The sequence below is a fragment of the Manacus vitellinus genome, unplaced genomic scaffold (genome assembly GCF_001715985.3).
Source record: "Manacus vitellinus isolate BGI_N305 unplaced genomic scaffold, ASM171598v3 scaffold_11_pilon, whole genome shotgun sequence".
NCBI classification, from domain to species: Eukaryota; Metazoa; Chordata; class Aves; order Passeriformes; family Pipridae; genus Manacus; species Manacus vitellinus.
In genome coordinates, this window is record NW_021938895.1 from 502,211 (window position 1) to 528,741 (window position 26,531).

Here is a 26,531-nt window from a genome sequence, read left to right on the forward strand (position 1 = left end):
ATAGAACAATGGGAAAAATTAAAACATGGGGCATGAGAAAAGGAAGATTGAAGGCTGGAAGGATAACTGCCAACAGGTGAAAGAAAAGCCACTCTGGATTTTGTAATTTAAACCTGTAGTCATTTAAATGTTTAAAAATGAGGGGTGGAAATAGATATCTCATTACTGGTTAGCCCTGCCTGAGGCTGCTGGAAGATAGGACTTTACCTGTTGGTGAGAAGTTTAACATCATGAACAGTCTCATTAGCTGCAAGAGAATGAATCAAACTTTCCAACCCGGCTGATTCTACGATTCTATCATTCTGTGAAATCAGCGTCACCTAAACCTGGTAACAGTGAGTTGAGCTGGGCTTAGCCTGAGAAACAAAACAAATATCTACATGTATGTGTACACATGTCTGGTGGTTTAAATTAGCCAGCAACTTTTGAATATATAGAATCATAGAATTGCTGTGGTTGGAAAAGACCTCTAAGATCATTGAGTCCAACCATCAACCCAGCACTGCCAAAACTACCAGTAATCTCTATTTCCAAGTGCCACATCCACATGTCTTTTGTACTCTTCCAGGGATGGTGATTCCACCCTGGACAACCTGTTCCAGTGCCTGAATTTTTCATTATCCACTCTAAGTGTTCACGTACAGTTTTACTTTCTGAATCACAAAGAGTTACTGTTCTTTCCCTACAAATTTTGCTGCAAACTGACAAATCCAGAAATGATCAATTCATGATTTGTCCCCTATAACCTCTTAGCAGTGAGTGCCTGCAGCAATGAGTCTTCCAAGCAGTCAGGACTGTTTTCTCTGTTTTTTGACCCACATTCCCTAATCTCTGTGTCTTTATCCAACTAGTCCCTGTACAGAGCAGTGCTGGAGATGTGCTCTCTACAGTTTTTATCAGTGTCTAGGAAAAAAAAATCGAGTTTATAAAACATGATCAGCTTTAAACTCCAAACTAAACTCAGTCAGCTCTTACAGTAAAGAGGCTCATTTCTGCCTCCAACCAACACTTAAACCACTCAGTGAATATAATAAAACATTTCTGGTTTTACCTTCTAAATGTGCAATTATAGTAGAACTTCAGTAATGATAATTTCCCCAGCCTACATAGTTTGTGGTGGACTCACACCCTCTCTCCACTTACTCTCCTGCCCCCATGGTCACCCCAACTCTCCCCACTTCTCTGTGGAGGCTCAAAGATCACCTCTTGTATTATTTTGCCACAGTTATTCTAGGTATAATATCTACTCAGAGTGTGGTAGCCTGGCTTGGCTCACTTGAACAGGCTGATTAGACTAAGAAAAAAACATGTTTTCAGAATTAGATCTTGCTGAAACAGAGAATCTAGAAGTAAAACTCTAATCTCAGTTAGAAACTTACACATTGTTCAACATCAGGTTCATGTTCTCCAGTGACCAAATTCTAACTGGAGTCAGAGTAAGATGTTGCAGAAGGAGATCTCAAATTGGATGATTTTAAGGTGGTTTGATTCCAATAGATATGGGATATTTGTTTATCTGTTTCTGTCTTGTTGGTTACATGTTACTTTTTGGTTGGTTTCTACATTAAAAAAAAAAAAGAGGGTTAAACCAAAATCTCACCTCACTCTAATGAGCTCTCCTGGGACCTCCAGGAATGTGTGTTATATCATTTTAATGGGGCCCAGCAATTTACTGTATCAGAATAATGAAACATAGACTCCAAAGGCTGGAAGGGACCTCAAAAGGTCACCTCTTCCCTGCCCCAGCCCTGGGGCAGGATCAGCTCTACCTATGTTGTTTCTCAGAGCTGATCCTCTAACATGTTTGTAAGGGCCTGTAATGAAGGAGATGCCACAGAAGGTCTGGTTTGAACACCATCACACAGCACTTGGCAGAGATAATTTCATACTGAACAACACATAAGTGACATTTTTTAAATAAAACATGTAAGCCAAAGCCAAAGAAGATATGTGCACAATTTTAATATTACTGGTACAGGGGAAAAAAAAAAAAAAAGAAAAAAAGGACTGTGAAATTCAGGTAAATATTAAGAACTCATCCTAATAATCTACTTACTGGTGAATGAAACCAATTGCAAACTGTTGGGATTGCTTTGAGTACGACTTGACACAAGCAGTGCTTATGTGAGTGAAGTTTTTCATAGAATTATAGAATCATGGAATGGTTTGGTTAAGAAGGGACCTTAAAGCTCATCTCATTCCATCCCCTGTCATGGGCAGGGACACCTTCTGCTTTCCCAGGTTGCTCCAAGCCCCATCCAACCTGTTCTTGAACACTTCCAGGGATGGGGCATCCACAACTTATCCCTACATATTGCTGGGTATTTTGCTGCAGTAATGGAATGTGACACCAAATGCCACGGATTAATTACATGTAAAATGCTTCCTTTTGTTAATTAAACAGCTTTGCCTTTAAAACCCATTAAGTCTCAGCTCAACTCTTTCTTCAAAAATCAAAACCAATACAAGTGTCTTATTTACCTCCCCTACTTGTGGACCACTTTTTATCCTTTTACTATTTATAGCTGTATTTGTTTGCCCTGTTTACACCCTTTCCGTTCTATTTTCCGTGAGACAGGGATCAAAATTGAAATTCAGTTGAAGATGGAGGAGTGCTGAGGACCCTTGTAGCCATGTCAGATGTGCAGGGTTATGCTCTCTCCCTACCTCTGTGTAGGCAGCAGTCATGTTTTACCAACTTCTCTGTTAGTGAAGCTTTTCATTGATTGGGTTATTTATTTTGTCCTCGAAAAACTGAAATAATCATGACTGTCCCCATTGGTGGTGTATTGATACAGGCTATTTCCCATCTGTTTGTTTCCCCTCTCTAACAGTTTTCCCATTTACTCTACCTTGTGGTGTCTGGCCTTTAAATATTAAAGATATACTCCTCTTGCCTTTAAACCAGGGTTCATTTATCATTTTCACCTGAACAACCTTTATTTCATGACTTTGAGAATGCTTAATTCTGTGGTATGTTTAATAAACAGCATTAAGAGCTGCCAGCAGATCCATCCTTTCTGGGAGAGGCTACATTTCTCTCTCCCACGCAGTTTTTTTTCCTGGTTGGATTCAGCTTAGGGAAATCAGTCTTTCTGCAGGCAGGCAGTGTGTGTAGCAGTAGAGAGGAGCACATCCTGCCTGCAAATCACAAACAGAATTAGGTCAGGAGGCCACGTGCACCTTGGCAACCATCAGTTTTAGCTCAGCGATCAATTCAGCATCATCCACCCTTACTGGGTCTGTTAAAGCTCCATGGCAGTGCCGAAGGACAGGAGTTTCAAACTGCAGGGAAGGATGAACTGTTCCCTGGGAAGGCAAGAGCAAGAAGCAACGTGACTCATGAGTTTATCACATGAGGTGGGTGTGGGCTCCAGGCCCTGTTCAAAGGATTCTTTATTTTGCATTAAACAGCTATTTCATGTAACAGAAACAATGCTGGGAGCAAGGGCTGGACCGAAGACCTTCATGCTGCAAATGTCTCACCCCAGTGTAAACCTTTTCTTCCCTCTGCACTTCTGAGCCAGCAGGATAAAAGTGAGAACAGAGCTTTTCTGTGATGTTTGAAGGAGGAAACAGTTTAGCACATTTAATAAAAACCCAGTTGAGATATTGGCTACTGCTTTAATTGGTAACTGCAAGCGGTTTGTTAGCAGCGAGCTTCTCTTCGAAGCACGAGGTGTGATGAACCTTTGAGGACTGTGTTGATGCAGGTCACTGTGGGATTGCAAGGGCCAGGGGCTCTATAACCAAGATGTGGGGGCTTTTTGGGGAGAGGAGTGAAGAAGAGTGAGAAAGGAAGGATTAAGAGTGGTTTGCATGAGGGCGACCCAGCCATGAGAGGTAAACCAAATCCTCACTAGCACAGACATAACCCTGATATATTTGTCTTTAGAAGCATCCCTGCCCATAGTAGGGGAGTTGGAGTGAGATGATTTTTAAGGTTCCTTCCAACCCAAACCATTCTGTGATTCTGTGGTGAATATTTCTGTGCAAAAGTTATGAGAGTAAAGTATTTAATTTTAACCTCTGATTCCATTAAGTTTAGGGGTAATTAATTGCATTTCACAGGGTTGTGTGGTGACTCTACTTCTCTCACATTTTAGACACAATTTCTCTGAAATATCTGCAATTTGGGATCGGAGATTTCAGGGTCACCCCAAAATAGAGAACCAAGGAAACAGCTGAAGCTGTGTCAGGGGAGGCTTAGGTTGAATATTAGAAAAAAGTTCTTCTCCCAGAGTGTGGTTGGGCACTGGAACAGGCTCCCCAGGAAAGTGGTCACAGCACCAAGGCTGACAGAGCTCAGGAAGCATTTGGAGAATGCTCTCAGGCACATAGAGAGATTGTTGGGGCTGTCCTGTGCAGGGTTAAGAGTTGGATGTGATGATCTTTATGGTTCCCTTCCTACTCAGGACATTCTATGATTCTATAAAGGGGTAAACCCTGAACAAATTGTGTTAAAGAATTGCAATTATTTTTTTTACTTTCAGGCTTTCCAAAGCCATCACATTGGAAAGACAACATATGATGTATTCAGTCACACCACTGCTCCTTCACCTTTAAGGCACTGCTGTAGCAAAAAGCCTGTTCTGATGCTAATAATAACAACAACAATTATTATTATTATAAATAATAATAATTATTATGAATAATTATTCCAAAATAATTTGTAAAAACAATTGAATTTGCTTGGTGCAAGGCTTCACTTGACTTCAGGCAAACAAAAAAGCAGACCCTTAACACTGTCACCAAAATCATCTCTCTTCCCTGTTAAATCAAAAGCCTGGAGCTGCTGAGGGATATTTACACCTATTTGAACAGAAGCAATATCTTATCCCCATATGGTGATTGATAATAAATAATAGCAACCCTATGTGATAAGGAGAAGGATGCTTTCCAAAGTACCTCCATATATCTATAGAGTAGGTATATGCATATATAGTTCTTGAAATCTGACATAGTACCTCAAATATTATAGGCAAATCTGTGCACCTGTGTGTCTTTATATTCATATTGTGTATATATATGTATGTGTATGTATTTTATATATATATATATGCAGATCAATCTCTCTCTCTCTCTCTCTCTATATATATATGTATATATGTAGATCAATATACCTCTATATACCTGTACCTATGCAGCTAAAAATACACACATTCTATGGTAGACACACTTATGCAATTTAAATATTAATGACAGATTCTTCTCTGTGAAACATCTGTGTAAACACTGAGTTACTTACTGACCTTATTGGAAATGTGGAGAACAAACTCTGGCCAAATATATTCAACAGACACGAAAAGAAACCGAAACGACAGGTCTAAATTCAGCACCATTAAAATACAAAAACCAGGGGGTTAAACCAAGTCAGATGGTGGGGACCAGAGCTGGGTTATGTTTTATGCATGTGTTTTATACAGTTCTCTGTGTCGGTGGATTGGTATCCAGCGAAATAAGTTAAAGTTGTGACCTGTCTGCTTTTGATTTACTAAGGTCAAAGAGAGCGGATACCTCTTCTTCACGGAGAGTTATATATGTAAATCAGTGCCCAGATAAGCCAAGTGTGGGCAGTACCTCCTTGTTACTTGGGAAAAAATTCCTGCTTGGCTCCCGATTGCTGCCGCTGTGATACAGAGATGGATTTCCTAGACGTTTCCCTTTATTTGTTGGGTTTTTTTCTGGTGAAGCTTTGCTGAAGGTTTGTTCATTGAAAGCCTGGATGGGCTGCAAGTGTTTTATCCTCCTGAGCAGGGGCAGTGCTAAAAGGGGCAGAAAACGAGCTCCATGTGAGCGTCAGCCGAATTCTCGGAACGGCTCCGCCGTACTGAATGAGAGTCCTGGGAAGTGTTTGTAACCTAACAAAAAAAAAAAAAAAAAAAAAAAAAAAAAAAAAAAGAAAAAAAAAAAAAAAAAAAAGAAAAAAAAAAAAAGAAAGGGGTTGGTATCTGGGCCAGAGGGTGAGAGCTGTTACATGTGTCCCTGTCTCCCGCTGCTTGGGGCCACCGGAGTTCAGGGAATAACAATAAAGAATTAGAGAGCAAGAGGCACGTGTGCTGCAGCTGATTCCGCCTGCTCCGAACGGAGCCATTCGTCGTGCCCCGTGCAAATGAGTTATCGGGAGCCAGCAGATGGGACTCCGGGTGTGCATGTGCCTGTGAGACAAGGGGACTTTGGTGTCACTTAACTTCTGCTTTATTGTCACATCATCTCTCTATACGAGATCGTCTCACTCATGGGTTTTTAAATACGTCAGGCTTTCACTGGAATGAACTCCCGCTTACGTGTGGGAGCTGGGCAAGGAGGAAAACAAACAAACAAGAAAAAACCCCGAGCCCCAAACTTTAACCAGACGCTGGTAATTGCATTTACTGTGACACTTTTGGCATTTCCTCTTCTTATAAGGGGAAAGCTGCATCTAAACTGACAGTGGGAAATAAAGAAAGGGTTTGAGTATTGATCTTTTGTTTGAATGGTGGCAGTGGGGGAAAGATGAAAGGCAAAGCCTGTGGGTGTCAGTGAAAGATCTTGGTTGGCACCTCCAAGCCTGACTCAGACTCAGACCAGAATAAAGAAATAATGTGAGATTAATCCTTTCAACACTAGTTAGGCAGAAGTTAAATATGATAAATATTCCTAGATATTAGGAAGAAATTCTTCCCTCTGAGGGTGGTGAGGCCCTGGCACAGGTTGCCCAAAAAAGCTGTGGCTGCTCCATCTCTGGAAGTGTCCAAGGCCAGGTTGGACAGAGCTTGGAGCAACCTGGGCTAGCGGAAGGTGTCCCTGCCCATGACAGGGGTCTGGAAGGAGATGTTCTCTAAGGCCCCATTGAACCCAAAGGATTCCATGACTCTATGATCCAGGCTAAGCTGGTTGTTCTCTACAGTCATGGAAGACACAGGTACAGGAGGGAGCAGGTTGAATGGCCCTCAGGAGGCAGCTCCATTCTCACAGTTGATTATTAATTACAACTGTGAGCTCAGGCTCCTCACCTGGCATGTACATCCCAGCCTTTAGGGGAGAAGGAGTCCCATTTGATGCTGGCTCCCATTTAAGTCAAGTTATTAGCAAAGTTTTCCCTTTCTGTCAGTAGGATCAGCTCTGGGAACAAAGGCTAGAAGCAGTGGGCACTGTGGCACAGGCCTGTGAACAGTTTTGTTGGGTTTAATGGTGCCACTTGCAGCTTAAAAGGCTGCAGGAGCTCAAACATGTGCACATTCCCACAGGCTTTGTGTCTGTCCTGAGAAAAAACACCCCTGTACCAGCATTACAGGGAAGTAATGCATTAGCATAGCAGAGCAATGAATAAACAGAAGGATTTTGAAAATTTTCAACAAAATTTTTGGAAGGGGTTGGTTGTTTTTTGAATCCACAGGTTTTCTCACTCAAAAAAAATATTTTAGCAAGTTAATTAAAAAAAAAAAAAAAGATAGGAAAGTAGGGATGTCAGGAAGCACAAAAATAGCCCAACAGGACATTATTACACAAAAAAAGTTTTTTTGGTCAGAAGACATTTTCAGTTTTGATTTTGAAACCAATTTATGGTAAAAGAAAAAACTGAAAATAAAAAATAATTTAAATTTATTAAAATTAAACAGTTCAATAAACTAATCCATATCCCGTCCTGAAACCATTAGAATTTTTATTTCTTCCCAGTTAGTTTCAGAGGGGTCAAAGCCTTATGGTTTTATTTAGCCTTCTGAATATGTGAGCAAAGATTTGGCCTACATCTTGGCCAATAATTAGGCAGGTCAGGGACTTTACCATATCAATGGATTAAAACAATTGAGTAGATTGAATTATTACTGGTTTTGTATTTGATAGATACATGGACAGATTTGTATCTTTATGTAGTGTCGGGTTGGACAAAAAGAGAAAAAACTCTATTTTTACATAAAATAAAATAAAATTTATAAATAAAATAAAATAAGGATACTTTGCATCATTCAAGCCTCTTTCAGGGAAAAGTAAACACTTACTGAGAAAATACCTACTCAAAAAAGTTAATCTTCACTCTGAAACAGTTTCAAAATAAATTCTTCAAGCAATCATAATTATTCATGGTATCCACCCTCTTTTCATATTAACTTCTGCAGGAAAGGGAAATGGTTATTTGTGGTTAAACCTGCAAACTCATCCTATTAAAAAATCTACTGGTTCTACCCCCTCTGCTTTGGAAAATTAGTTTGGTTGGCAAATTGTTGCATTTATTCTCAGGATCAAGGGAACCATCTAAATTTGAAGACTTTTTTTCTTTTTCAGTTTTATTAAAAATTACCTTGAATATTGTATTTACTTCTCTTATCTCCATTTCTTTAGCCCTAAGGAGGAATATCATCAATTTGATTCTAATAATACCTAGTGGGTCTACTGTAAAAAGTCTTTGTAAAAATGATCTCTCTACCCAAAAGACAGCAGCTTAAAAAGGAAAAGCAGATAAAGTGTGATTAGAACTGGTTTTCTTTTTTCCTGAAATATAAACAAACCTTGATATCAAAAGCCACTTTATTCTTAAAATGCTGACTTGTAGGAGCAATCGTATTTAAATCCTTATGAAAGGTATTACCAGAATATTTCATGAAATTTCTTGTGTATTGAAAAGTAACTTTAAGGGATTTTTTTTTCTGTACCTTTTGTGGAAAGAAATAGTTCCAATGGACAATTAAAAGCTTGTATTTGGATGCCCCACCTCTGGAAATGTTCAAGGCCAAGTTGGATGGGGCTCTGAGCAACCTGGTCTAGTGGAGTGTCCCTGGCCATGGCAGGGGGTTGGAACAAGATGATCTTGAAAGTCCCTTCCAATTCAAACAGTTGTGATTCTTCGTGATTCTATGAAAACTGTGTCTCATTCTCAGTGAGACAATAAAAGTAACAATGGAAGAATATAGAGTAACTTCTCTTTATATCCTTTCCCTGATCCTTGGGCAAGGATGAAAGGAATCTTAAAATCTAATACGGGCAGGCAACATGTGGGACATCTTTGTGCCTTTTCCCTAAAGATCAGGACCAGAATGTTTCCAGTGGTACTTGAGGGGGTCATTGGTTCAGTCTGGTGTGACAAATCCTCACTTTTGTGTGCTCTGCATCAAGTGGTCCTGTTCAAGAGGACCCGATGGCTCCGACACTCCGAGCTTCCCGTGCGCTGTACCTGCCACTAACTCCCAGCTTGCAGAGGGGGACAGTGTTGTGTTCCATAATTAGTAGCATGAATAAATCCAAGGAAAGTGTAGTACCATTTAACTGTAGAGAAATGCTTAGCTCTGACAGCTCATTAAAGAAAGTACCATCTTTAAAGGAACTGATGCAAAAGAGAACATATGAAGCTTAACCCTGAGGTGGATTTGGCAAGGCAGAGCAATGCCAAATGTCCTTTATGGGTTGCACTGAGAATCTGTGGGCTGGAGTAAATGCCAGGTCAGGTGTATGGAGTTCTGTGGCCTGTGATGTGTTTGCAGTGGATGACAACCAGATTATGCAGAAACATTTAATAAACTGGAATTTTCCTGAATAAGGACAAAGCTGATGGAAAGGAACATTAGGACACAGTAGGTCAGAAAAATGACAGATTAAAGAAAATATAAAACTACATGTACACAGGGGTCTTCCTAATATTTCACCAGTGTGTTGAGTAAATTTGGTCCATTTTGATACATAAAACCATATGACTTTACATGAGAATTCTGATTCCAACTCATGTAGGTGCTTCTGAAAATCCCATCTTCACAACTTTCTCCTTGATTTCCCCAATCTTTTAAAATAATATCTGTTTTCCTTTAGGGTTCCTTTGGCTTTTTTAACATGTGATGGAGTTTTAAAACCATTTCCAAGAAAGGAGGAAGAGGGGAGGACCCAAAATCCAGTATCTTTATAGGACAATCTCCCTTTGTTTTTTCACAAACCACAACAGAAAAATCAATCCATCAGTCAGTCAAATCAAATCCAAACTATCAGTTTATCAGACATGCAAAAAATTTTGTGTCTAAATTAATTCCTGGTATTTTATATGAAATAAAGTCCACTTTAACATGTAAAATTGCTTAGAACAGGGAAATAAACTTTTTAATCTAGTAATGTTAAAATAATGTGTTTTGACACTTCACTTTCAATAGTATTTTTTTAATTTTTCCCTTTTTATTTATTTTTCTTTTTTCCTACAAAATGAGAATCTGTAGTCATTATAATTCCATTTATAAAATACGTAATCAAATTTTGTTTCATGAATTAGATTGTTCTTCAAGAAAGAACAACCAAGCAAATATCTGACCAGACCCAGAAGCTACAAAGGTGAATTAAACACTTCATAACCTTGTCAGGTGCTACAGTTTTGCCTACTGTTAAAGCTTTAGAGTGGCTCCTGGGCATCTAGAACTGTTCCCCAAAATTTCTGGTCCCTGCTTAGGAGGTGGAACTGGCCATGTATGCTGCTGTTTCCAGGCCTGGAGAATGGTCCTTGTCTAGTGCTCAGTACTCAAAGGCATCAAGGGTTAAAGTTTGATTTCAACTTAATTTTACTGCTTTACCATAGCTTTTTTTTTTTCTTCCCTTTAACTTAATTTCTCTCTGTCCACACAGGGAGAGAAAATAAGTTTTGACCTTCAAGCTGTTCCAAGCTGCAGCACAGGCTTCTTCTTTGATTTTGGACAAATTAGTTAATCCTGTACAATAATTCCTTTGTATCATCAAAAAAACCCACAAGTGATAAGCAGCCACGGTCAAGTCTGATTTTATGGATTTCTATCTTGCAAGCATAATTAGGAAATGCACACACAGGCAGGTAGGTAACCAAATAAAGTTTATTATAATTCAAACATTGATAGAGGAGATTTCTTTCCTAAGGAAAGCAATCTGAATAAACTAATAAAAGGGATCAGAGGTGATAATATCTTAGAATCACAGACTGGTTTGGGTTGGGAGGGACCTGAAAGATCATCTAGTCCAACTCCCCCGCCATGGACAGGGGCACCCTCCACTATCCCAGGTTGCTCCAAGGCCCATCCAATCCAACCTTGAACACTTCCAGGGATGGGACAGCCTCAGCTTCTCTGGGCAACCTGTGCCAATGCCATCCAGAGCCAGCTTAACTTACATTGATGCAATAACATTGGAGAAGAATATTCTAGTACATCAAGTATATCCTCACAGCTGCAGGGGCTATGTCACTCTGAAGAAGCACAGGGTTTCTATGGATCCTGTATTTACCAGTCCCATAAGAATATCTTGGGTACCCCAGAGAATTAAGGATGACATTATCTGTACACTTTTAGGCAATTTAATTGGGTCCTCCATGATGAGCTGACCATGACAGTCATATGTCCCTCCTATATCCTCAGTTTTACAGAGATGGTGTTTAAGCCCTGACTGATGCAATTTTCTATCCTTACAAAAGTCTATTCACAACAAATATTTTACCTTTGAGTGCCCAATGTTGTATCCAGTAGCTACCTCAACCTTTCTCTATTAGTTAAGGTTTTAGCTTTAGGAGTTCTTTTGGAGATAAACTCCACAATCTAATTATGCAACTTTTCACCGGTTTTGATTTTGCCAACCTGATTTTTAATCTTATTTTTGCACTGAGTGACTAAAGTTGAAGTTTTTTATACACTTTTTCTAGGCAACTGGCTATTTTACAGATGTGCTTAGTGTCTTACTCTGTGTGTATGTACTCAAACACAGACAGCTGCTTAACATCACACACACACACACATACACACATACACACACACACACATAAACACATATTTATATTTCCTAAGATGGAAATAATATATTTTTATATGCAGGTATATGTATACCATGGATGGATGGTAAAGTATAGAAAGATATTGATGTGGACTTAAGCGTATTTTATGTATTAGTGTAACACATGTAATTGCAAATTGTTATGCTCAAAATCTAGTTCAACACATTAATTTAAACTAGCTTGACTAATAACTCTATTGTATGGACTGAAAATGTAATGAAAATCCACAGCAAGAAGTTAATGAAAACTGGAGCTCCTTTGAATAATGTGGAGGACTCTACAACTGTCCCAGTGAGATCGTCTTGCTTATATACCACATAACAAAATAAAAGTTAGAAGTTCTCATTAATGCTCTGGAAGAAGGTTATTGTAAATAGCATGTTATAATTGCATTTGCCAAATATATTCAGTTGATATCTCTTTGAAATGAGGACATTTCATTAAAAACTGAGAGACACAAAATGTGTCTTAGTGAGACCATACCGGGAATGGAGAAGTCACCTTTAGGGGAAAGAGGAATAATGGAGGAATCACAGGGAATACACTGGCAAGAACTGGGAAATAAAATTCAACTTGAAATGCTCAAGGTAAACCACACAGAAAAAAAATAATTCACACATAAAGATTGTGTGGCAAGTGAGACTCAGGCAAAAGAAGGCAAATTACTTGAGATAAAAGTAGTCTGTGCAATAGCCATGAGGTGCTTATGTCAGGACATAGCAAATAAAATGTTTTCTCAGAGATAACATTACAGTTACAGAACTGCTCATTTCCCTGTATCAGTCACCAAAAGGAACCACTCAGATTATAAACCGTGCTCTAAATTTAAGTGAAGTCAGTGGCAGCTTTAATGGACTTGTCAAATTTGGGATTTTGCCTATCCTCTGTTTGGGCTGGATGGGTTAATGTGGGAAAGAGAACTTGGAGCTCTTCCAGTGAAGAGCAAGGCTAAGACATTACTGAAGAGGCTGGAGAGGACTGTCTTGTAAGGATAGATTTGAGAAACTAATGTAACTTAGCAAAGAAATTGCTAAAAATAAGCTGAAAAATTGCCTAGAGCCATTTGAAGGGTTTAAGTGCCAAAGAGGGTGAAAAATTATTTAGGGTGTGGACATTGCCACAAGCAATGGAATTAAATTAATTAAAGGATCATAGAGGTTGACTATCAGAGGGGGGAAAAAGAGTTTTAAAGTGACTTTTAAACAACCTGTCACTGGTGGAAGCTCCATTATACAAGGTCATTTAAAACTGAAAAAAAAAAAAAAAGAAAAAGGAAAAAATCCTGGTGGAGATAATTCTCCAAAAGACAAGGGACAGTGAGATCTGAAGACTTTAAGGACAGAGGAGATCGTAGTAACCAACTTATTATGCAGGAGGTCAGGCAAGAGAATTCTAATGGTCCCTTCTGGCTTCATGAATTGTGAATCTATAGAAGTGCAGGTAGACAACAACTTTAGGAGAGGTCTCAAAATTGTTCCTGAGGTAAAACTCCCACTGAGCCTGAGATGAACTGCTGGTTTCATGTGGAATGGGAAGGGAACATCCCAGAAATATCCATCTTTGCCTTCTCAATGTAAACATGGCCATATTTTGCTCTTTTAACTAAATGACTGGGTTTTGCCACTGAATCTGTTTATTGTTAGCACAGTATTTGTGTGTTAAGACCTGGAAGCTCCTTGGCAGTAAGTGAATCCAATGGATTTCAGCCTCAGTGACCGGGTTAGAATAAAATAAAGTTTAAGATGTTCTTTATTTTCCTAAGTTCATGATTGCATTGACTTAGCTTTAGCCTACAGAACTGCCCTCCTCCCCTACACAGTCAATCACACCAAGCAGCACAGGAGCACTGAAGCTGGGAATATTGGACGCAGGGAAGAAAATACTATAAACTGTAAATCAAAGATGATGTCTAGTTTATGAGAATTTTGCCTGAAGATATATTTTTTATTCCCAAAAGCCTCTTTGCTAAAGCATTTATTACTGATCCTAATTCCTCTTGCAAATTTAGTTAATACTCATAGATATCTTTTGCATACAGAGTAGCACACATGCAGCTACACTAATGTCTCTCAGTTGCTGATGGAGGCCTGAAGAGAGCAGACTACAAAGTGGTTGGGCAGACAGCTGAGAGGAATATTCATCTGAAAAATAAAAATGTTGTTACTTGTGGAAATAATTTGCATTTAGTTAAATTTCTGTTGTTCTAATTAGAAATGCCACAAATGTGCCGTAACCATATAGGAATCCTCAATTCCAAAGGCCAAGCTGCAAAGGGAAAAGGTGTCCTGTTAATGACCAATATTGTGTACTAGAAGAACAGGGCATTGTCATGACTTTCATTTCCTGGTTTTAGCTAAAGTCCTAACACAAAGGGAATTTCTGCCAACACCACCAGATTAAATGAATCCTTTCCTCTCTAAGCAGTCTTGCCCTTTTTTTTTTTTGCCTTGCATTCCTTTTTTTGTTATCATGGAATCATGGAATGATTTGTGTTGGAAGGGACATTAAAGATCATCTAGTTCTCATCCCCCTGCCATAAACAGGGACACCTTCCACTATCCCAGGTTGCTCCAAGCCCCACCCAACCTGGATTTGAACACTTCCAGGGATGGGGCAGCTACAGCTTCTCTGGGAAAATTGTGCCAGGACCTCATCACCCTCAGAGGGAAGAATTTTGTCCTAAAACCTAGGAATATTTATCTTCTTAATATCTCAGCTAAATCTCTCCTCTTTTAGTTTAGAATCATTTCTGCTTCTTCTGTCACTATCTACCAGTGTAAGAAGTCCCTCTCCACCTTATTTGTAAGCTCCTCTTAAGTACTGAAAGGAAAAAGACACTTCATATTTCCACACTTCACAGAGTCACTACCTAGACAGAGAACAGCCCAACAGGTAGGAAAACCAGCTGAGAGATGAGGGGTTCAGGATTCAGGGATTTAGTCCCAGCTCTGAGCAACCTTTGTCTCACTTCAACTGCCCTTTGCAGAAGGTTCTCTGTTTTGCAAACCAGGGTAGTTTTGGGCTGGAAGACTGATAAAGGTTAGGGACTATGATACAATCCTAAAGTTTTGCATTCAGGAGCATGTTAATATCGCAGTTCAGGAAGGCAGAACCTCTGGATCAGTTCTGGTAACTTCACCTGGGATAAGTTTTTGTTGTTGACATCATCAAAATAAAAAGGTGCTGACAACATGAAAGAGTTATTTCAAGAAGAAGGAGGAGATCAAAGCTGGGAAGGGTGGTATTACTAGGAACGAGTACAAGGGTAGAATAAATATAGCTTTGCTCATAGATGGTTAACAGAAGCATAATAATGGTATGCAAATATTTGAAGAGAGTAACTGTCAAGGCTTGAACAATGAGTATTTAGGAACTGAAGGAAAGCTTGCTTGGGATGCACTAGGATAGCATGTGAAGCTGAAGAGTTGAAATAGTGTTTAATTGGAGAACCATAATGTGCAATAATTCCTGGTTAAAGGGAATTTTAAACTTCTAGAATTTTAAAATTCGAGTTAGTCAATCACCCATGTTGTCAGTACCTCAGAATAGTAGCTTGCTTGGAGAAAATAAAACTGATTATCATAAAAATAGTTGAGAACCTCTTGCCAGAAAGAAAAACCTGTCTGTAATCTCTACATGGTTTTGTAGAGACTTATGGCAGTACAATCCCAGTTGCACTCATTGCATTGGCAAAGGAAAAGTTTCAGTGAACCGATGTTTCTCTTGATATCTGTGATTTTCAGCATTTTGGCTCTGTTATGACACTTATCTCAGTTCCATGAGCCCGTGTGAAGTGTGTTATTGTTCAGACTCTGTGGGCTGAGAGAGAACGGAAATATTACCACCCAGACATCTTGTTTGAACAGGGCCAAAGATAAAAGAAATCCTTTTGAGACTCTATCTGATGCTGGAAAAGTATCAAATTCGTGTGCACAAACTGAGAGCGGATTATTTAGCCAGTGGGTAACACTGTGAGAGCCCCCACCCTACTCATTAAGTCTCCAGGCTTGGAGTCCTCCAGCAGAAGAAGTTGATGTGCACTCGGGTTTGGTGTGATGTTTCTCAAACACTAAGGTGTGTCCTGGTGAGGGCAGGACACAAAATGTACTCACTGGAGGAGGAAGTGGGAACAAAGTTGGCTTCCAGTTCAAAAATTATTTAATGCCTCAGTTTGAGAATGGTTTTTCCATGATGAGGGAAGTGATGTGCATATCACTGCTGCCTGGAGTGGATAACAAGGGATAAAAAGATCTTTATAAAGTGGTACATATGTGGAAAGTTGCTTAAAACTTTGAACTCATCATCTAGCTTCCAGTGAGTAGTGATAGCACACATTAACCAGAATTTTCTATGGCAAACAGAAGCCTGAAAATGCTCATTTCAGTGTCCAGTGATGCAATTTATTAATAGACATGTAAGTCGGTAATTATATCAGTGAAGGTATATTTTCAAAGCAACAAAAAATGTAGATTTGGAGGGGCAATTTGATTTCTAGATAAAAAAAAAAAAAAGAAAAAAGAGAAAGAAGTATTTTTAGTATTCAAATATATACTAACTAGAAGAGATGACTGGAATGAAATGTTCCTATCAGAGTCAAATTTAGTGTTAAGATCAGTCAACATATTTCTTATTACTTCTTTTAAAAAAGTGAAAGTATTTATTTGGGAGATAATACTGAGTCTTGAGAAAAATCACCTGAGAAACAGCCAGACTGGAATCTACTCTGATGCTTTGTTGATTAGGGTGATTTATAGAATCACAGAAGCATCATGGTTGGAAAAGACCTCTAAGATCACCAAGTCCACCCATTAACCCAGCACTATCAGGTCCATCAGTAACCCATGTCCCTAAACACACCCACACATTTTTGAACACTTCCAGGCTTGGTGCTTCCACTGCTTCCCTGGGCAGTCTGGTGCAGTGCCTGACCAACCCTCTAGTGAAGGAATTTTTCCTAATATTCAATCTAGGAATCCCCTACTTAGTTCATGTGCAGTAGACCTTGATCAGAGATAACAAGGGGTGAATAATAGATTTTATGAAAGTTTATAGTCAGAAGAGACAAGATATATCCCAAGTCCTTTACTGACCTGTCCATTATAGAGGCTGTAGAATTTCAGACAGTGATTTCTGCTGTATAAAGGACCAAAGAACATCCTTTTTCCAGGTTATGTTCTCTGTAGCAGCATGGAATGAAGCTATTTTATGAAAGAGTCAAGGGCTACTGTAGACCTGGAAAAAGCAGCTGAGCCCCACAGCTTAACTCTTTCCTCTGGAATGGACCTGACTTGCCACAGATGCCATTTCTCCAGCTTCTGTCTGCTGGTTGTACTTCCTCTCTGGAGCATTTGGGAGAGAAATGAGCACCAGTTTGTTTGGAGGGAACTCTACTTGGAGAGGGGCTTAGCCAGAGACAGGCTGATAAAGAAATGCAAAGAAAAGAACTTTAGCCAAAATTCAGTCTAGCAGGTGCTCCACCCATTGGCTTTATTTCACTAAGTCTCACCTTATGCAGTCTTTGTAGGTAACAATCTCCAGAAGTATAATTTTTATTTCGCTTTTCTTCTTTGTTGCAGATAAAACATGGCCCATTTCCCTTGGTATGAGCTCACAGATCCCTATCAAATCATTTCTATGTCAAAAAAAAAAAAGGAAGACATTAAATTTCTCCCTTTTATTCCAAGATGTTATTTCAAAACCTCAGACTATGGACATAGACCTGAGAAAAATTTCCTGGCTGCCATGATCAAACTGTTGCAGTAGAGATTAGCCATGAGAGGTAACCTCTCCTGAAAACTTTTCAAATCCTTTCTTAAAACTTGGATTTTATTTGCTCTCCTCACTATCAGCAGCGATCTCTTCCAGTATCCAATGCTTTTCACAGCTACACACTCTTTATTGCACTGTGCCCTCAGGTTATAACAGCAATGAAGCAAATGCTTCACCTTAGGTTGCTTATATGTTGTATCCCTTTGCCAAAAACGCTAATTTGAGTGGTACCTTCTGTGAGATGATCACTCTTTAGTCACCCACAGCCTGGGGTATGTTGGATACGATAGTTACCCAAACCTGGAATTCTGCCCGCTTGTTTCTGTTGTCTGAATCTCACTTCTTTCAGAGTTAAAGTCATTTTTTAAAATAGCTTCTAACAGAATTAGGATATTTAAATGCATCAACACCTTTGTGTCAGGGTGTTCTACCTGTTTTTTATGCTCAGGTCTCTCTCATCATATGTGCAGTTGTTACAGATGCTTTACTGAACCACTACCAGAACTTGTAGCCTACATTTAGGCACCTGTGTTACTCTCCTAATATCACATCACACAACCCAAAATTCAAGCCAAATACAATGCCAATTTTCCAACAGTATTTAATTTCTGTCAATAATTTGTTACAGTTTCTAAAAATATCTGTCTAAAGGTATGTATGCAATGTATTTTTTCTCCATGCAATCTACCATTAAATCATGCTGCAGAATAGTTTTTGTAATACAGATTACTTTTTTTTTTTGGTGAGGTTCAACTAATTTCGTTTAACTTTGAGATGTGACATTACATATAGCTGATCAGAGCTAATTACTCTAAAATCTTACTATATTTAATGGCTAGGAATAGCCACCTTTAAAAGGTAATTTAAATTTTAAATGTCTATTTCAGGATGAGAAAATTAAAAATCCTGGAATATGTTTTCCCATATTGACTGTGGAGAGGACTTACTGTGGCTGATTTGGTACAGAAATATAAATTGAAATGATCTGCATTCAATCGAATGAGTACCACTCCTAATGTCTGGTAAAATAAGGTCACCAGGATGAATGAAAGAATTATGGGCTAAATTCAGAAGATCTGCAGTATCATAAAGAGGTACCAGAGCTAGTTCTGAATGTGACTGGAACCTGGGAGCACAGAGGGGCTGGGATGACAGAGGAGAGTAAATCAGTGTAGGAATGTCTCAGTGGAAACCCTCTGCTCCATATGCTGGTAATTAACAGGAGCTTGTGATTTTTGAAGCATAGTTTTTAGGGAGATGATCATCTCTGCAACTCTTGGTTTAGAAAACGTCCAGTACTCCTTTTCATGACAGAAAAATAACTGAAATTTTAACTGATGTCAGTATACAGAGATAGCTTTAAACTAGCACTGCCATAGAATCATGGAATGGTTTAAGCTGGAAGGGACCTTAAAGCTCATCCCATTTCAACCCTCCTGCCTTGGGCAAGGACACCTTCCACTAGACCAGGTTGCTCCAAGCCCCATCCAACCTGGATTTGAACACTTCCAGGATGGGGCAGCCACAGTTTCTCTGGACAACCTGTGCCAGGCCCTCCCCACCCTCACAGGGAAGCATTTATTCCTAATATCCTTTTGCCAAGTGCCATATCACCTTTTTTCCTTAAATTACAAAGGCCTTTTAGCAGGTAGCTGATTTCTGCCACTAGAGGTGGTTGTACCTCACCGAGAACAAAAATAATTTGCTTAGATTATACTATCAAACCAAAATCAACTTGATCACCTTCTACTGGGAATGAACAGGATTTGTGCTGATTTATTGCAGAGGAATGTCCTTTGGTTAAATTCACATTCTGGATGACCTGAGACCAACATGTTAAAGGAACCCAAATATGATAGCAGATGGTAGGTGTTCAAAACATTCTGTGCTTAAAAACAAGGATGAAAATTCTAAATTACAGATTAGTAATAGTAGAGAATCTCTTTTAGTTCACCAGAAGTTATGAAGTGAAAATTGAAAATTGGACATAAAAAGCTTAATGTTGGTAGTTTTAAAGTTGATAAACATTTTTTTTGAATTTGAAAAAACTAAGTTTTTCAAATAAATAAATTCATTCCTATCAAACATTTAGATTCAGTAGGTTTCCTTTTTTTTCTTTTAATGAAAAGTTTTTGAAATAGCCTTGTGATGACAAGTCTGCAGATCTGAAAATACAGGATACATTCCAATTTGTGACTTTTTTTGCTTGGAGTGAGTTCTGTGTCCATAGGTCCCGAGCACCCAGTTCTGAAAGGTTTCAGCTAATGTCTGAACACCTAATTTTAAAAATATAATTAAGGGGAGTCAGGTTTTCTGCTGTTCTCTAACAGTGTAAAATAACAGCACTGATCAAAGAACCGGAGTGACTCAACAACAAATACCAGCCCAGTTATGGGATCTTGCAGCATTTATCTGTTACAATATCTTCTGGGAAAGTTTAGTCCTGGAGTGAAATTTTTACTGCTTGTTACATGTAGTTAAGGGCAAAAAAACACCGCTGCAGCCTCGAAAACAACTTTACCACACTCATTAGACAGCGCAGGGGCGATCGGAGCATGGAATCGCTGTGTTTCTCCAGAGGAAAGGCGGGATCTAACATAGCCTCCAGGAGACTTTTAATTCCGAGGCACAAACAGTTTGATGGCCATTAAACGTAACAGCTGGCAACACGAGGAGCCAAGAAGGAATGTGGAGCCAAGGAGTAATATTTCTGCTTTCCTGGGATGAAGTGTGAGAGAGTTCAGTGATACTCCTCCCTGGATGCCCAATAGATGGTAACAGCAAGCGAGACACTAAGTCATGAGTCACCCTCTGTGTCTTCAGTGTAACGGTGATGGAAAGTGAACTTTTTGTGTTATGGGCTGGCAGAGGTGGTGCCAACTGAGGAGCAGGGATGCTGGGAGCAGCAGTAAAGCTGGCAGAAGAAGCCATAACTGGGTTTTACATCCTTAAGCAACTCCTGTTTAGGGAGAGGGAAAGGGGATCCGTGATGATTTGGCTACTTTAAACAAAGCTGTGGTTCTTGGGGATTAGGGGATTGTTCTGTCAGAGCTTCTCTTTCACTCCAGCATCTGCTTTTGGTGGCTGTCAATCACTATTTAGACACTAAGTCTGGTGTAATCCTTCACGTATTATCCTGCTTTTTCAAACACAGTAAATCCCCCATCCCTGGAAGTGTTCAAGGCCAGGTTGGATGGTGCTTTGAGCAACCTGGTCTTTGAGCAACTCCCCCAAGGCAGGGAGGCTGGAAGGAGATCTTTAAGGTCCCCTCCAACCCAAACCATTCTATGACTCTATGAAATAACATGGGGGTTATAAGACAGAAGCTGGTGGTTTAGAAATGGCCCATGTTGGTGTCCAAGCATGGTCTTCACCTGTGAGTCATAAATCAGAGTCTGCTTTGACAGGATTTCCAGTTTCAATGTTGAAGGTAAGAAAAATAATGCAGGATTATTGTTATTTTGTCATCTTGCCCATAAATTTGTAAAATTCATTTTGGAGAAGGAGGATTTGGAAGCAAAGTTTAAAGTCTGAAGTGTGGGTCTGCTCTACACCACTCAGACAGTGTAAAAGGGAGTAAAAAGGGGATAAATTACCCTTTTGCTTACTCTTACTGACTTTTGCACTACTAGGGAGGCATTAGGAGGTCTTATTATATATGAGAATCAGTTTTAACTGGTTTTTTAATTCCCTGGTCTGCATACTCAGAAAACTGATGAGCACTGGGAAGTGAAAGCTGAAGAGAAACACACATCTGAAACAAAAGGGCATACATTTTATTTTTTTTTTTTTATTTTTTTATTTTTTTATTTTTGGATGCAACAATTAGGTCTGGAAAGGGAGAGTTGAAGATATGTGCTGACAGGGAGCTCTGCAGCATTTGAAAACACTCTCTGCAGTCGAGTCTCAGAGTTAATCTCTTACAGCTCACCTCTGATGCAGGAGGAGTCCTGATGCTCCTGAGGGAGAAAAAATATCTCGGGAAAGAAGTTACCTATAAGTCTGAGCGTGGGCACATCTGAGTGCATGTGCACGTGGTGGATGTGCCTCATGCTGAAACCTTCACATATAAAAAATGTAAAATGTGACATCTCATAATATTTTCATATTGAGTAACTACAGAGAATATTTTGGCAAGGGTGCTTAATCTAAAATGTTCAATTTTAATCAGCTTGAACTATGGTCTGTCTTTCTGCAAACTGAAAACCACCAATCAATTTTCCTTTATCTTTTTTTCTGTTTTTCTTACCCAAGGCAATGCCTTTTGTAAAAGGGTATTTATTTTTAATGGATTTTTTAATGAATTTTTCAGTCAAGCTATTAATAATGCCATTAATTATAGGCAGCTTGTATTAAAGTGCATGCTGGCCTCTTAATCCTGACCCCCAGCTATTGGCTCGCAGCTAATCCAGCCCGGTGCTTGGCAGCGGTGCCGGCCGCAGCCCGTGGCTGCTCGGGAACAGGGGGAAAGACGGGACTAAAGGATAAGGAGGGATGGGGAGGAGCGGGCGGGGGAGGGAGCGGCATTTTGAGTATATACTTTGCCAGAGGCGCTGAAGTTTAAAGCCAGATGATACGTCGGTGCGGTGGGGATAATCCTGGAGATGCGGTGCCAGCACTTGGGAGGACCTTTCCCGGCGGAAGGCTTTGCTCTGCCTGAAAGCCCTGGCCGGGTTGATAACCCCCCAGGAGCCCCGCGCCGGCTTTACCTGGGGCGCTTGTGCGCGACGGCCGCCCCACTTCAATCTGCTTAAAAGATCGGGCAGACAGAAGGCTCTGGCCGCATAATAGATTCCTTTCCCTTCCTCAGGCTGCTCATCTGACAGGATTGTTACGAAAGTTGCTAATTATCGGCTGGTTGGAAGATAATGAAAGGGCCCCATCCTGCGCCGGTCAAAGGAGGGAGGCTCCCGTCATTAGGAGCAGGACCAGATCCAAAGAGTTTCCAGCCTTTGTGCATGGGTGCACATCCCTGAGTTTTGATTTCTGAGGTGATTGAAGATGTTAGAGAGATCTTAGAATTCTCAAAATTTCAACCTTTTTTAAAATATTATTTTAATATAAAATATTCATTTTATTCATTCACTGCATTTTGTTTGCTCTGCCTTTTTGCTTTGCAATCTCTGTCTGCTTACCTTGAGACAAAAATATGAACCAAAAGATTCCCACTTTAAATGTCTGTGGAACAAAGGACGGTGCTTTTGCCCCGCTGCCCCTGGGCTGCTCTCCACGGCTGTAGGGTGCAAGTTTCATATTCACAAGCTCAAGGAAGAAAAATCTTATCTGTGGAAGATCAGGCACCCATAGAACTGTTAACCTGATATTTTATGGTAATTAATTTGAGCATTTAAAGGAGTGGTTTGACCACTGGATTTGTTAATGGTTTTTAAAAACCAGCAACACAGGGCATCAGACAGCTGCTGTCCAAAGAAACAGAAAATTTGCAGCTGAGACACTCTGGAGAGAAAATAAACTGAGAGTTTATGTTCTTCAGGTTTCTCTCATTTTGTCTTTGTTTTTCTTCTTGCAATGATTACAGAAATGTGCTTATAGAATCATAAAATTGTTAGAGTTGAAAAACACCTCTAAGATCATCGAGTCCAACTGGACCTTAGGAAGGTATTTGAATACTGGTGTGTGTTTGGGGGTTCACTGCTCAACATAGACTTTGGAAATTCTGAGAGCAAGGCTGTTTGTGCACCCTGAGCCCAGCTTTCCCCATGGCCAACACCAATACCCACAAAGTCTTTCACTCTTTCCAATCACTGAACAAGTTTTTAACTGCAACTCCAAACCTGTAGCTTTGTCTGGAAAAAAAACGGTGGTAACTTTGGGAAACACCTGGCCCCTTGGACACTGCATCCATCGTCCTGAGTTAGTTCTCTGTCCTTTTTTGCTTTCCAGTGGAAGAGTTCTGTGTCTCCATGACTGCCTCTGGATCCAGGTATCAGCATTTAATAGCATGGATACAGATATGGATTCAGTGACAGCGTAAGGAGCTATGCCTGGCAATGATTTGCTCTTAATACTATTTCTCTATTTTCTTTACCTTATTTTCTTTTGTCAACAGATTGCCTTGACTTTAATAAAATGACAGGAAAAGTTAAAGCATACTGCTTTTCCCAGGAAAAAAAGGTATCATTGGATTTTGTAACTGATGTTTCTCAGTTTCCTCAAAGGCTTGTAGCTTCTGCAGGTCTTCTCTTATTCACCAGTGCTGCTGTCACCATGTCTACTGCTGTAGAGTAAATGACAGGTAAGAAATGGAGAGGAGGGAAGGGTGTAGGACCATCACAAATGGGTGTAGACTCTCCTAAATCCTGCTCCAGAACCCTAATGTGGGGAAATCAGGCATAGCACACACTTGTCCCAGTTGCTGTGCTCAGTCTCAGCTTCTCTCCAGCTTTACTCCAACTGCAGCGTTGACCACTGGGTCTAGTGGAAGGTGTCCCTGTCCATGGCAGGAGCTTGGAACTAGATGGGATTTAAGGTCTCTTCCAACCCAAACCATGCAATTCTGTGATTCTATATTTCAATAATCTGCTGTAAAACACCAACAGATTAAGAAGGTGCAAATATGCCTCAAAGCAGTCATTGGATATTGCACCCACATTACCAAAGAGAAAAGGGTAATCCCATGTAAATAAACTGAAAACACCAAGACATTATTAGGCTTTTGCTTTAGTTTAAATTTTAGGTTTAAGTTTTGGGATTTTTTTCAGTCTGTGTGAGGATATTCAAGATTTACCTAGTGGAAAAATAACTTCTTTTTAAAGAAAACAAAAAAAATTTATAGAAAGTACTTCCAACAGCCCTCCCCTTTTTTGCCTTTATTCTTAAATAAAATACAACGTAAGACAAATGCAACTAATTTGTCTTTGTTATTTTCATGTACTTTATGCTTTTCATACTCGTTTCATGTCAAAATTAGAACAGCAGATACACAAGTACAACAGGCTAGTAAGGAACTCAGGGCCTTTCATAGATTTATAGACTCATAGAATTGCTTACATTGGAAATGTGTTTAAAATTTGGTCCAACCCAGCACTGCCAAGCCCACCACTAAATCATATCCTCAGGTGCCACATGTACACATCTTTTAAATCCCTACAGAGGTGGTGACTACACCACTTCCCTGGACAGCCCCTTCCAAGGTTTGACAAACCTTTTGGCGAAGAAATTTTTCCAAATGTCTGATCTAAACCTCCCATGGAGCTTGAAGCCACTTCCTCTTGTCCTGTCACCTGTAACTTGGGAGAAGAGTCCGACCCCCACCTGACTACAAACTCCTCTCAGGGAATTGTAGAGAGTGATAAAGGTCCCCCCTGAGCTTCTTTTTCTCCAGGCCATAGCTCACTGGAAACTCAATGGACCAGTTTTCAAATCCAAGAGAACCACTAGGATAGTTGGGATAATGTCAGCCATATCCCTTTTCCACATTTAGTCCCTGCACTGATAGTTCTGTTGGCACTATTGAGCTCACTGGTGGGTTTGCAAGTAATTTTTAGATGAATCATGTATTTTTGAAGATTTACCCAAAGGAAGTTCTGAAACTTTTGAGGTTCACCTGTTAGTAGCATCCTCCCTGCTTGCCAGTTTGCTGAGGGATCAGGGATTTTACAGTCCTGAATGAAAGGGATATTAGCCTGTTATTCCAAGGGTCAGACTGAAACTGAGTTTGATCAGACAAGAATGAAGGAATCACCATATGTTCTGGCAAGATAACTGTAAACACGTCTAAGAGAAATGAGTGAGATGGTCCCAGAAAGGTTTCTTGAGACATGATTTTTTTTTTTTTGCTATCAGAAAGTTATAAATTACTTGGAAATTTGTGATGAGTTTAAAATGGCCAGGATTGGCTCCAGCATTTGCTCCCTTTCACTAAATATGTATGTGTATGTATATCTGTCTTGATAAAAGTGAAGACTGTGTTGATTGTCAGAGGCTTTAAACTTCAGTTTAATTTTTTTCCCCACTGCTGAAGGAGTATTTTTACCAATTTTTATGGAAGAATAAAAAGGACGAGAGAGGATAAAACTGATTCAAATTAATTTTGGGCACATTTCTGCATAATGTAACTGGAAAGTTTCTCCCACAGGATTTCTCTCCATTTGGAATGATGTTTTTTTTATTCACAATAATTTATTAACTTGTATAAGCGAGTGCCTAGTTTTGAAGGTAAAAGGAGTTATGTGTGTTTTCAAGCTCTTGCTAAATTGGATCTTGATTAATTTTTGTAAATCTATCTTATTCCTTGCATAGCTGAGGAAAGCTGTCAACCCCTGCCTGGAATGGGAACCTGAAAGGCTTTCAGCACATTAGAGAGTTGGCTTTCCAGGTCAAGGCTGAAATCCAGTGAAAGGGAGGGAGAATTGCATTGTGCTTGCTTGACCTATGCAATATTTTATTTTTGGATAAACAGAGCACTGCAGCTTCCAGTTTCCTTCTGATCTGTCAGGCTTCACAAAGGCTGCATTCAGCAAATAGGGCACAGGGTTTCAATATGTGCTCTGTTTCTCTTTCTATCCATCTCACTCATTTCTTTTTGTAAACCTCCTTGTGGACTATATATATTTAATTGCAGGTCCCATTTGATTCTTTTTTTTCCTTCCTGCTACATAAAATTAAAAAAAAAAAAAGAAAAAAAAAGAAAAATGATCAGTTTAGATTTTTCTCTGCTTGCCTCAGTGTGGGTCAAGGATTTATAACCTTATACCAAAAATTGCCTTCTGACAGGAGCAGTTTAGCTGAAATCAAGCAGTTGGATCATGTAAATCTGTGTAAGTCTATTAATTTAAACAGACTTCTCAGATTTATACCAGCTGAGGACCTGGCTTAGAGGAAAAACTTCTAAGAGAAAGTGTCCTCTAGCTGGGATAAGCAGTTTGGCTCCTAACAGCAAATTAATTTTCTTTTTAAAGTGAGAGGTGATATAGTTCAGTATCCTGAGTTGTAGGATGTTTTTCCCCTGGCATTTCAATGGGAGACAACTTTCAAAGCCTGGATTACAGAAGGAAAA